The following is a 13,889-nucleotide window of genomic DNA, read 5'->3' as shown; positions in this document are numbered from 1 at the left end:
AAAAATACTGGGAGGAGAATCCTGCTCCAAGAAGTTATATCTTGCTTAATTATAGACATGGGTAATTCGTCAGGTCCCATAGCCCCAGAAGAGCGCATGCTCTTTACTACGGAAGCTATGGAATACTCAGTAGGGAGTTCCATTTTAAGATCACTATTAAGCCTTGGGTCCCATGAGTCCACCCCTGCCCCATTTGGCGCATATAAGGTGGTTACAAATTGGGTCCAGGCATCTTCCGAAATAGCTATAGGAGTGGACGTTTTTACAGACCCACATCCTTGCCTTATTACGGACCAAAACTCTCTAGCGTTTTTGCGGATTGATACCTCTCTTAACTTGATCCATAAATTGTCTTCTTTTTCTCTTTTTAACTTGGATCTCAATCTTACCCTCCTTCTTTTTAGTATAGCTAACTGAGACTCAATTTCCCCTGATCTATTAAGGTATTGCTTTCTGACAAGTTTATTAATCTCAATATTTAACTTTAATAAGGGACTAGGAGAAAAATATTTCTTTTTATGATTTCCTGTAATTCTAGCCGTTGCGGTGACTTTTTTAATGAGAAATTCGAGAAACAGGAATTCCCTTCCTTGCCAGTGGTCAAGCTCCATTAGTAATTGGGTAAGGATGCTTTGTACATTCATGTTGTTAGTAAATCCCCAATAACATCTATCTTTATTATAATTAATAGAAAAACCTCTATTCTTTAAAGACCAGAGGCTAGTTTCAGGGGGAGTTAGAGAGACAGTTAAGTTGATAACTTTATGGTCACTCAGGGGGGTATGCGAGATCACTAAATCTTTAAGAAAAGAGAACATATCGAAGTCTGTTATTACATAGTCTAAAATAGATTCTCCCTTAGTGGAACCATGTGTATAATTAGCTGGGGTATCTGAAGGCATTCTGCCATTTATAATGATTCCCTCCACAGAACTAAGTTCCCCAAGTAGAGTCTTGCCTCTTTTATTAGTTTTTATTTTAGTGGGCAAGATAGCTTGGGGTATATTATATACTTCTTCTTTTACTTTGTTTCTAAACATGTCTAAAGAAGTATTAGACACTTTACAGTTTAAGTCCCCCACTAATAATAAGTATGGGGGGTGATCCACCTCTATTTGTTGTTGTACATAGGAAAACATACGTTTTAAAACTATCGTAAACTTATCTTCTGGGGGAATATAAGCGTTTAATATTATAAGCGAGGACCGTTGAGCAATGGAGTCCAAATTGGAAATGGTTATGGCTTGGAATAGGTTACTCTCGTCTTTGTAATGTGAGAAATGCCATTGCAATGCATTTGATAGAAGGCAGGCAATTCCACCTTTAGCATGACCTTTTTTTGAAGGAGTGGCAGGGGCCTCTAAGACGAAGTAATCATTCCCTCCATATGGAAGAGTTTTACACCATGTCTCCTGAATACATACCACATCTGCATTCAAGGAAAGAAGAAAATCAAATTTCTCAGGGCAATTAGACAAACCGGCGGCATTCCAAGAGACAATTTTTAAACCAGTGTTAAAGATGCGAAGCTGGTTGTTGGATTCCCGAAGAAGAATTTGAAAGAACTCCGGGTAACCAGTTCCACATCGAAATGTCTTCCTTTAGAGGATTATCTGTGTTACCAGGTACTGAAAGTACCTGGGAAACCATTCGTTTACCTCTGGAAAGCCAAATCTTTAGGTCATTATTACCCAATGAAAAATCATCATGTCCAGAGGTCAACTTTGTGTTTCGTTCAATAGAGGATGAACACAAATTGTTATTAACAATAGGTAACACGTCAATTCCTCTACATTGAAAGGCTTCGGCTTGCTGAAGAACTAAGTTAGCAATTATTTTCGAGTAAAATTTTACCCTTGTTCTTTGCCCATTTATAGATCTTATTGGGAGAACTAAATCAATATCGTTTGTTGAAATCAACTTTAAGCTATCTATTTCTTTAAAACAATTAAGTAGCCAGGATCTATTCATTTTTAGATCAAAATCAAATAGTGGGAGAAAATCCAGTGTTAGAGTATCCACGTATAAAATAGGGCTTTTTGCAATCTGGGGTATTACATTCCTGACTACCTCCTTCTGAGAGCGAAAGATGGGGGCAGCTGGATTAAATACTCTTGTTGCTGACAACGAGTGTATATTATCATCGGTACTTATAGAGAGATGATGAGCAGGAACATTTACCATTGGGCATGGGGCCTCCCTCTTCATAGTTGCTTCGACCGGGGTGTTCCCACATTCTTCCTTTATAATACTTTCGATTTCCACCTTATCAGGGATGTCTAGAGGTGGGGTATACTCTCTTTCTATGCGAACAGGTGTTTCCGATATTATGTGTTTTTGAAAGATAATTTGTCTGGGTCTTTTCTTTTTATATTTACGTATCTGTTTCCTATTTTTCCCTCTCGATTTTGCTTTAGCAGCTCGAGGAGTCCCGATGGGCCCCTCAGGCTCCTTTTTATCAAGTACAAAAATAGGAAAAAGATCATGAGCCCCCATGTGAGGCTCTTCAAACACATTTTCTTCCTGTGCAGCCAGTATTGGCTCTGTTCTCTGGAGCAAGAGGGATGAGGAGGATTGATCAGGGGACTTATGAATATCTGCCTCTATAGTACATCCCAAAGGAACATTTCCCCTCACCTCAGTATTTTTAGCAACCTCTTTTTGTACAGGAAGATCAGGGTTAGCAGAAGTAATCAAAGGCTTAATCACATTTTCAACAGTTTTCACATTTTGTGCCAATATTGCCTGCAAAATCTCGGTAACCGAAGACAAAATACAATCAGAGTTTACAGCAAATTTACCCATTAAAAGTAATATGGAAGACAGAATTTGCTCAAGGGCAATGAGTGACTCAGAGATAGGTTTGTCATTTTTTGGATAGCTGGATGATGTAAAAGCACAAATCCCCGATAGATTAAGTTGCGGAGATTGCACACCACTCTGTGTAGACAGATTATCGGTAGATTTAATAGAGGGGGTACTGCTGTATAATAGCAGACCAGAGGGTGTTTCTCCACGGGGTGTTTTGTTAGCCGCTATATGGGATAAAGATGTCTTATCTACATATCGACCACAGAGTTCTAAGTCAATGCTAGTAGCTATTGAAACATCTCCCTTAGCTTCATCCAAGGTATCATTTCCCTTAAGAACATTTTGGCCCAAAGCTTGAGATATTATCAAAGGGTCAGCGTCAGCCACATATACAGGGCATGGAGGGAGATTTCCCTCACTTGTCTGACTCAAGGACCCTTTTATTTCTGCCATAGGCTCCAACAAACAAACTCCCTCCACATTTGGACAAAGATCCAGTTTAAAAGATTTATCTGTAACACTTATCCTAGAATTTTCTAAGGACTTATTCAAACTTTTCTCCCAAATTTGAACTAGTTGCATCTGGCCCTTCATGAGATCACTAGTAGCTTGTTTTTTCCTCAAGTGAATAGGACCGGGTAATGTACCAGGTTTCTCCATTACAACTTTCCCAGAGCGTAATTTCTTTGCTTCCATGAAGCTATAAGAAGGAAAAGTATCCGGTCCTACAACAGAATTCCCAAAAGTAAAACTGGAGCGAAGTTTAAAATAATAAATAGTCACAGGAGATGAGGACGTGAGACAAACTTGCAGAAAGGAATTATGTGACAATAATCCTATCGGCGTAATTTACATACCCTAAAAATATATAATACGGCACGCAAAAAACTAAGAGAAAACAAAATCTAAATGCCGTGGCCCAGCCCGGCCTACCTCGGCCACTGAGGGCCCGCCCTTTGCCCGGGCTTCGCTCCGGGCGTCCCGCTCGCGTCCCGCGAGGGAGGTATGCCGCTGTTTTAATACGCCTCCTGGCGCTGACGAGTGACCACGCGGGTTGCGTGGTCTGCTGGGAGGTGTAGTCCTCCTCCTGCACTCCACTCGGCAGCCGGCTCCCCAGATGGCAGTGGGAGCGGGGCTGCGGGATGCAGGGGCAATTCAGGAGCAGTTCAGCTGCAGATTAGAAAGGCTGCTAGTCTTCGAAGTGGTCGAAGGGGCTCCTGTAACTCGGAAGAGTTCAGTTCCAGCAGCGGCGGCAAGTAAATAATTTTTGAGAGCGTTCCCACCGCTCAGCAGGTGTGCCGCTGTTTTAATACGCCTCCTGGCGCTGACGAGTGACCACGCGGGTTGCGTGGTCTGCTGGGAGGTGTAGTCCTCCTCCTGCACTCCACTCGGCAGCCGGCTCCCCAGATGGCAGTGGGAGCGGGGCTGCGGGATGCAGGGGCAATTCAGGAGCAGTTCAGCTGCAGATTAAAAAGGCTGCTAGTCTTCGAAGTGGTCGAAGGGGCTCCTGTAACTCGGAAGAGTTCAGTTCCAGCAGCGGCGGCAAGTAAATAATTTTTGAGAGCGTTCCCACCGCTCAGCAGGTGTGCCGCTGTTTTAATACGCCTCCTGGCGCTGACGAGTGACCACGCGGGTTGCGTGGTCTGCTGGGAGGTGTAGTCCTCCTCCTGCACTCCACTCGGCAGCCGGCTCCCCAGATGGCAGTGGGAGCGGGGCTGCGGGGTGCAGGGGCAATTCAGGAGCAGTTCAGCTGCAGATTAGAAAGGCTGCTAGTCTTCGAAGTGGTCGAAGGGGCTCCTGTAACTCGGAAGAGTTCAGTTCCAGCAGCGGCGGCAAGTAAATAATTTTTGAGAGCGTTCCCACCGCTCAGCAGGTGTGCCGCTGTTTTAATACGCCTCCTGGCGCTGACGAGTGACCACGCGGGTTGCGTGGTCTGCTGGGAGGTGTAGTCCTCCTCCTGCACTCCACTCGGCAGCCGGCTCCCCAGATGGCAGTGGGAGCGGGGCTGCGGGATGCAGGGGCAATTCAGGAGCAGTTCAGCTGCAGATTAGAAAGGCTGCTAGTCTTCGAAGTGGTCGAAGGGGCTCCTGTAACTCGGAAGAGTTCAGTTCCAGCAGCGGCGGCAAGTAAATAATTTTTGAGAGCGTTCCCCATGTTGGGGGAGCTACAGCTATGTTCGAGGAATGGTTGTGGGAAGATGAAGTGGAAGATGAAGTAAGAAGTGAAGAAGATAATTGTATAGAAAATGAAGAGTTGGGTGAACAAACTTGTACAGATACAAGGAAATTGGGAAGATTTGGAAGAGTCATCCATACTCCTCACAGACTTAAAGACTATATGTTAGTTTAGTTTTTATTTATTTTCATTTTTATTTTATTTTCTTTTTGCAGTCCTTTATGTTTTGTATAGTTTCCCGTTGCTCATTTATTATTGTTAAGGGGGAAGATGTGTTGTGTTGTAGTATTCTTGGTTAAGAATGTAGAAGTGTTCTTAGAATAGGAATGCATGTGTGGGGTTCCATGGAGGGACAGTTGATGAGGGAATGCGGACATGTAGCCATCGTCGATGATGTGTTATGAGCAGAGTTGCCAATAAAGAAGATTTAAATTGAACTGGAGTAAGAGTCGACATTACACGTAGTCGCATCTAGCGATCTGCCTGCTGTATGGTTCTTGGATGCTCAGGGTCTGTCTCTGCTGTGTCCGTTTCAATCTTGTGTGCTCTATCGAAGAACTGTTACTAGAATGTGCTTATGTCATAGTGTATCTGTGGAAAGGCTTGTTGTTACTTGAAACCTTGTGTCAGTTAATACTTTGGCTCCAAGTTGGTGGTTGAGATCTTCTTTAAGGAATAAACCTGCAATTTCCAATTACATTGAGTTTGGAGTCTTCTTCGAAAAATCCAACACCCACCCACCCCTCATTGCTTTCCCTCACCATCGTGTTCTTATAAAAATAAATGTTAAGTTTAGTTTTTTGTTGTTTTTGGGTGACCTGGAGCTTCTGTTTGCTGCCGAGCCACTTAGCCTTGCCAAAACAGCTTTTGTGCTAATAGAATCATTTAAACTTTTCATTTTTGCTGACCCAAGAATGTCATTCACCATTTCAGATCAGGAAACCAAAAACTGTCATTTTGTAAGCGCGCACCTGCTTGGTGACTCGTGCGTATGCCTGTGTTGCGAGGCACGGTGCCTACGTCATCATTCATGGGTGCGCATTAATGTCTTCACGCATAGTCCTTCACCAACGTCATCATGCATGGGCACACTCACCTGCGTCATCGCGCATGTAGGCACATATGGTGCTGCCTCAGTGCGCCTTTACTTTATTTGTCTCTCGAATACTTCTTCTCTTACTAGGTTTGTGGCGCTGAGCTTCAAGTGGGAATGGTGTGGACATGCTCTACTGGATAGTGGCTCACTGTAGAAGCACTGACCAGAGAGCTTGTGAGTGGCAAACAATTGTGGGGATCTGGCAGTCCAACCTGGGTAATGTGATCTGGTAAATGATCTCTATGCCTTAACCCATGATGAATGTGTCTTTAACAGTCTGCTGGAGCTTGCAGTTGATACCTTTACACTACACTCATTAATGGGTCATGAACTCCTTTCAGTCTTTTACTTCTCATGTTGTGTCCCGAGCAAGTGCAGCGAATAGGGTTTTGAGATTAAGTGTCAAAGAGCTCAGATTTTTGTCTTTCTGAGGCATTTGTTCCGAAATGTTAATCTGTTTTGGCAGTCATCTTGGTGTCATCTGGCTACCCCAGCCATCAGGCTGTCATTAAGCACTATACCTAGAATGTGGTTTACTAGATCTGCAGATGGAGTTGGTGCCAGCCCTCATTTGTGCTCATTCACAGCTTGCAGCTTTTGATTTCATAAAAATTATGTGTAATATACCTACGTGTAGGGCATTTAGCCAGCCCTCTTCGTCCATTGGTCTGTTATTGTATAATTAATAATTTTCTTCCCACTGTAGCCTTCAGCATAGCGGAGTAGGTCAACCCACTTAAGTTATTGGGTAACTTTCTTTGTGAATGACTGTAGTCTTCTCTTTCACGAGGAGCACATTTGCTCCCACAGTAATTCCTATAGGTGCCAGGAACTATTGTGGCAAATTGTGCTTTTGCTTTTTGTGACAAAAAATATATTTGCCCACAGACTATTTTTTTAATCATTTTTATTATTATTTTTCCTAAAGATTGATGCGGGCCTAGCAGCTTCAAACAATGTTTCTCAAAACCCATGTCAAAATAAAATAAGCACTGACCAATCCAAAAGGCTTGCAGCAAATGCCAGACCGATCAGCTTTGCCAATGCTTGTTTTGATGTGTGTGGTGTTCTATTTTAGGATATGTCTCCCGTTACATGGGACAGTATCTCCATGAATCATCTATGAATGAAGAATGCCATTGTAATGTTGTCCTCCTTGGGTAGGTAGGCAAGGAAGAGCATGTTTGAGTAAACAACACTTTGTTGGCAAGCAATAAGAAGTATCTGCGTTTTTTTTTTATTTCAAAAGTTTTTATTGGTAGTTTCAGAATAAACAAAAGGAAAAATACCGACGTGTATTTAATTGTACATGATTGCAAAGAAGAAAATGGCTGTGGTACATGGAATTAAAGTAGTGGCTACAACTTTGACAATTGAATGGAAGACAATAAGTACAAATAATCAGTAGCCTAACATAACACAACACAGCGTAACTAAGGAAATCATAAAATAGAATGTACTATATTGTGACAATAGGAGTAGTAGTATCAAACACCAAACATTTGGTCCACAGGTTGATGAAGCTACTGACTAGCCTGTCTAGTTAACCAGCTGTGTAGAAAGGGAGGACCATTATTAATGTACTGGGCATTGTCTCCTTCATGTTAAGCGATGCCCATTGTGTCACGTTTAAAGAATAGCGTCAGTTTACTAAATGCATACACTTCATTTTTTTTAATTTTGAAATCGAGCCGTGCGAGCCCTATGTATACATGCATTAAATTCTTCCATTTACAAGTCATGTAGTTAAACTTGATCTTAGCCGTGAAAGACCAATTGGGTTAACCAGGATTAATATATATGATACGTTAACCTGCTTGAACTCCTCTTCAACACTTAGCTATGGCAGGACTGTCTTAGGATGTCTTTTTGTTCCTTTAAAGACAACAAGGTGATGTGCATAGTTTTGAGCACCTCGCACACATGCTGGAACCGACAATCAATAAATCAATCGGAGATTTGTAGAGCTCACTACTCACCTGTGACGGTCTCAAGGCACTGGATCTTACTTCCTCATCTTCCGTTTTTTTCTTTCTAGGCTCTTAAACAGGCCTTCTGCAAGTTTACAAGCATTTGCAATGCAATAGGTCTCGCATTTACGAGAGTTTGAGCTATTGGCATTGTAAATGACAATGCCTTTTATTTATGTTTTTTTTTTTTTACAGGTTGTTTGTCTACCACGGAGATGCAAACAAGGTTTTTGTCAGAAGTGTAATTTGATCTTCTCAAGGCGTCCGATTCTGGTCTTTGTCATGGAAGTAGAAGACAGAGGGTGTCCAGAAGTCACCTTTATGCAAGCTATCCTTCAACAGTAAGCATCTGCTTGGTGGTTTTAATTTTTACCCATTGCCAGAAGTCCTACCTTTCTGTTTACGACCTTGAGATTCGTTAGTATACATTGTGTAATTGGTGAAGGGGAGCATAGTGGGCAATAAATAGCAGTCTACACAGTACATATCCTCCTTTTTGTACCCTCTATAAGTTGTGTACCCTCTATAAGTTGAAGATTCAACGAACATCATTAGAGGTAAGCGACAAGTAGGAGGTCAACAATCACTAGAATGTGGTGCTTTAATTATACCTGAAAGAGTCTGAATTACATTTAAAATCACTTTCCTTAACAGTTTTAAATCAAGGTACGAGTGAGATCAGCAGGACAATGTAATAAGATTATAGTAGTAGCTCTGAATGGAGACTTGTACTTTTGCATATTCTAACAGTGGAAGGTTGCACTGATTAAACTGTAAGTGAACAGGGCATTTCTCAGGTAGGGAAGGATGTTATTAGAGTGGCAGCAACAATGTATCCAATATCCTATTTTAATCTTTTCAGTTCTAAATAGGAGGGATGTTTATACGACGAGTATAACCCACCGAGCGGTCCATGTGTTACTGTTAGTAAAGCATTTGATAAGAATTGTTTTCATGCCCTTTTCGAGGTGAGAATTTTCTTAGATATATGAAGTTTGGGACTATGTCAGGAGTGATGACCCTTTAGATTGACATAATAAGATGGTGTCTCATGGAAATGTTAGTGGATGACCCGAATATAAAAAGGGGGGGTCCCTAAGTAGACTGTAACCCTGTTGTTGATACGGCGATATCCCTCATAGGGATCAGAGTACAATTAAGAGAAAACTTGTATATAATTACTTGTAACAACTTTTGGGGCTGGTGTCAGTCGTTTATCAGAATTTGTTATTTCTAAAATGTTTTTTAATTTTAATTTGTGGAAGAGAAACTAAGCCATTCGATGATCTAGGAAGTCCTATGGGAGTTTAGATATTTATGAGCCGCTTTAAATTGTTATATTTTGCGAGGTGAGTGCGCACCATAAAAGGGTCTGTGATTTAGACATAGAGTACCCAGAACCTAACCTGTTTTGTCTAAATGGGATACGAGGGTGAAATACTTAATATTCAAGGGATATCCGATCTTTTTCATTACCCCCCACGATGTGATGGGTTTGGCAATTCATTGACTAAGAGCCAAAAATATAATATAAATGATGTACTTTGTTTGAGTTAAAGTCTGGTGATGATTGCCATAGACTTAAAATCAATGTATTTTAGAACACTATGAATATAATTATCCGATCATGTAAATGGAGCTTTTGATTTGGGCTTTTGAGGTTTATGTATGATGAATTAAGTTTTGATTGATGTATTTTGTATTTATAAGAGGGAGTGTGCTTATTTTATATTTATTGTTGATTGTTTTTCTGTTTTGTTAGTAGCTTTTAGTTATAATTCACAGTATATGTTTAAAAATTATTTCGGAAGAATATATAGTTTAACAGTCCCGAAGAAGGTGGTTGAAAAGTAGTCCCCCCCCCCCCCGCCCCCGAAACGTGTTGGTGAAGATTAGTGACATAATGCACAAGCACTGATTATTGGTGAACATTTTTATGATTGTACTGTGCCATCATTTGGTGGATATGTATTAGTCGGAAGGCTAATGTACTTGATTTTTAAAATTGCTACCTGTTTGTGAAAATTGTCTTTATGTAGTTTTTTTTATTTTTTATTTTTTTTTAAGACCTTTATTTACAAAAGGGTGCACACAGCTATTCAGCCAAACATCCCGGAGGCATGGCAGCAAAATTAGAGCATCAAAGTGTTACGGCACACCCAGGAGAGCAGCTCAGGATAAGAGAGGTCAATTTTAAAAATAAAATGGGATATACACGGTAAATACGTAATACAGTTCCATATGTTAACGAGAAGAAGAGAGAGAAAAGAAAACAGGAGGGGGCCGGCTACGGGATCTAAAGTAGATACAGTCACAAGGTGGGCAGGGAAGCATGTCCAACTGTAGAGACGACCACATTTTGAAGCAAGCAAGATAAGCAAGCATACATTACTGAAGACTTCCGACTAATACCCCACCCGATGAATCCAATGACAGGAGAGGGTGAGCGGCCACAGTCCCAGCACCGCCCAAAAAGCCCAAACAGTAACCCGATACCCTGTCCCCCAACCCAGGGAGAGAGAGAAAAAAGGAAAGTCCAGTCAAACTAAAAAGAGAAAAAGGCCATAGAAACAGAGAACGGAAAAACAAAAATACCCCACCCCCTACCCCCCACCCTGCACCCCTGCAGATGGCTACGGCCTACCCCCCTAGCAGCGTGCCTATCGCCCAGCAACCAAAAACCCGAAATATAGTAGAAAAGAGATTTATAAAGGAAGGAAACACAGAAAAAGAAAGAAAAGAAAAGTTAAGGGAGGAGGAGAATCACACATCCCCGGTCACACTACCCCCCTCCTGCGACGTACAGTCCTGGTCATTAAACAATCAGCAACCAAGCAAAGTAGATCCGGTAGAACCCAGGAAAGACGTCCTACACCGCCCCGCCCCCAATACAAGAAAATGGCGGGTCCCAGGTTCCTCACGAACCCCTAGCATCCGAGTCGAACTTCAGTCTCACCCTTGACCTCTACGAGTGTTCACCATGAGTTCCACACACCGCACCCGCCTATTCACAGGATAAGTCAAAAGTCCAGCCAGTCCCCGAATCTGTGCGGCGAGCCCAACGGATGTCCACAGTCCACCACAATCCTCAGCCGCCATGACACACGCCACGGTGCGACCAGATCCCGACCGTCCCATACTCCAACACACTGCACAACTCACACGATCGATAGATGCCCGCTGTTTCCGTCGGGTCACAATTTCAATAAAGTCATTGGGGGACAAGCACGTGAACACGACCACAGGCGGACTCGTCAACGTGGACGGGCGATACACCATGACAGATTCAGCCGCACACTGTGGTACAGATATTGCATTCCATGCTTCGACACTAGATGGGCCTCGAGTCGTAGATTCCGTGATCAAAGTGGGAGAAACGGCTCGCTTAGGGTGACCAGACAGATCAGAGTCATTATGCGATCGGGCAGTTTCGGTGTCACCCGCGATCGACTTATGTGGAAGAGCAACCATGTAGGAGCACAGACCCTTAATGGCGGCCATCACGGTTCGCAATGATGGCTCTTCTTCACCCCGCACCCCCGCAAACTGATCAACTCCAGACATCAGCGCGCCCTTCGGGTCACCCGATTCCCCCAGGGACCGAAGTGCGATGAGGGCAGGCGGGGGCAGGAGGCACACAGAACAGCAGCGATAAGGCCTCTCGGACGGGGGCCCCACCCCGGCGGGAGGGGAACGCCGAGAAGGGGACCCCCGACCACTCAGCCCTCACAGGATCATTACACCTCCTCAATGCGGGTAGAACCACAGGCTCTCCACCAATCCAGGGGCAGGTTGCTCTCCACTCCTATCGACCGGACCATGTCTGGGTCCCCCGGCCGCCGTTGTAGCACTACAACCCGGCAGGGTCAGTACTCGAGGTCCCGGTTTTCGGTCAGCGTTAGGCCAAGAACTTCCACTCGATGTAACTCCGGCAATCCGGGTCGTAAGTTTCCCAGGACCACACCGCCAGTATCAGCAACAGGTCACCCACACGGGAGCTAGGCGAAAAAGCAGGATTTGTAGCAGGATTTTCAAGCAGCAGGAGGAGGTCGACGGAGCCGAGAGCTTATGCGGCCATCTTCGTTCGTCGCTAGGCTCCTCCCCCCTTTATGTAGTTTTAAATGGTGTAAACATATAACCAAAAAATTAATTGATAGATGATTTTTAATACAATAATACATATTTAACAAGAATGTTTAGAAATTCATGCAGTTGTTTTTACAGCGTTCTCAGAATGTTTTCAAAAATGTGCTTCAAAATTGTCGCAGTAACATGGGCAACGTCTTGTATATTATATGGTTTGATAAGTGTGAGATTTGCTTGCAGGTTGCATATGAAAGTCAGTATGACTTCAATTTCAGGTGTGATTTGGTGGAACAACCTTTTCTGTACTGCATTCCGTAATTCTAGACTACTGCTGATGCCTTTATTCTCATCTGGCGCATGTTCCATAGTATGTATGTCTCTATGGAGAAAGGCTCCACCACTGAGAGTGTTTTGAAAGGGGATTGATCAGTAGAGCAGCCATTATGTATATGAAATTTCTCCTTTGACTGTATAGTTTGAGTTTGGATTGCAAGACATTTGGACCAGTCCTGTGTATTGCCAAGTGAGGAATGCAGGTGCATTTGAAGTAGATTATTCTTATGATTTGTAACCACTATAAGGCCTTAACAACAGGAGTTTCAAATATTGTGTTCTGGCCCATCCCTCAATTGTGTTGTCCAGTGTGATGTGGGGAATAGGCATTGGTTTCAGATAAAGGAAAATAGGTATAGCCAAATGTAAATCCTATCATCTTTACAGATGACGTGTTTCATAGAGTCTCTGCGTTTTCAAGTTTATATCAACTTTATGCACATGATCATCATACCCCTCCTGAAACATTCAGGAATATCAATTAATAATCTTTGAATCCGCCAATTATTAAATTCCTTTCACCCATCACTACTTCAATATTTGTCACACCTAAGTAAATGCGTAATATCTTCCCTTTATCAATCATCAATTTTCGGTCTTCAAATAATAATGTGCTGAGATACCTCCCCACGTTGGTCAACATTGAAAATCACCAACAATATGCTTGTCAGTGTGGCAGTCTTTCGAACCCTTGCAGGTCTGCGTAGACGTTTGGGCTGTTAGGATTACTTAATTGGAGTTTGGATATGCATTTGGCTGTAAAGATTACATAACTGAAAATTGAAGACACATAGTATGGAAGGTTGTTAGTTTCTTGCATCATTAGCCATGCCATAAAGAATAGGTGGACTATAAACTGAAAATAAAATGTAGTTGTCAAAGAAATTTCAATTGGGAGGATATCTCATTACATCATAATCATTTAAAACGTTTATTGACTAATGATATAATCGCCTTAATGGGTAGCTAGGGTCTAGGGAGGTGTAGCGCTAGGCTGTAACCTTAGTTTACCTTTTCCTATTTACGAGAAAATCTAAATCCTTCTGTTCTGTTGCCAGAAATTTGCCTCCTCCCACCACCCCATGTCTATAATTTCTGCAGTCCAATAGCCCTTCACTAGTAGATGTATTTAACCTGTGTGCACAGCACACAACTTTTAAGGGAGATGGCAACTGTAAGGAGGTACAGGTTGCTGAGGTTGCTTACTTGTTTCCAGGACTTTAACCCCTTCAGTGCTGCGCGAATTTCGCTGCAGTGCTGAAGGGTTTAAAACCGTATTGGCTCATGACGGAAATGTTCCGTCATCAGCACCGGAGCACCGACGCTGATGACGGAACCGTTCCGTCATGAGCATGCAAGGGGTTAAGTATGATGAAAATCGTGTTTTTTTTTTTTGTTTTTTTTAATGGTGTGGCCAA

The 13,889-nt window shown here is 42.7% G+C and overlaps 1 protein-coding gene across 5 annotated transcripts in view; it reads left to right on the top strand.

Annotated features, from left to right (window-relative positions):
* The window catches only part of HDAC4 (histone deacetylase 4), a 1,367,213-nt gene that overhangs the window by 75,759 nt on the left and 1,277,565 nt on the right, over positions 1-13,889 (top strand). For 4 of the 5 annotated variants that reach the window (XM_078681413.1, XM_078681410.1, XM_078681417.1 and 1 more), the window contains exon 2: positions 8,248-8,393. The exons of the other annotated variant lie outside the window; for it this stretch is intronic. The gene's annotated coding sequence lies outside the window, so the exon portion shown is untranslated. The remainder of the gene's footprint in view (positions 1-8,247; positions 8,394-13,889) is intronic. 5 annotated transcript variants of the gene reach the window in all.

This window comes from Lissotriton helveticus, chromosome 3_1 (genome assembly GCF_964261635.1).
Source record: "Lissotriton helveticus chromosome 3_1, aLisHel1.1, whole genome shotgun sequence".
Classification (NCBI taxonomy): domain Eukaryota; kingdom Metazoa; phylum Chordata; class Amphibia; order Caudata; family Salamandridae; genus Lissotriton; species Lissotriton helveticus.
This window is presented reverse-complemented; position numbering and strand designations above follow the sequence as displayed.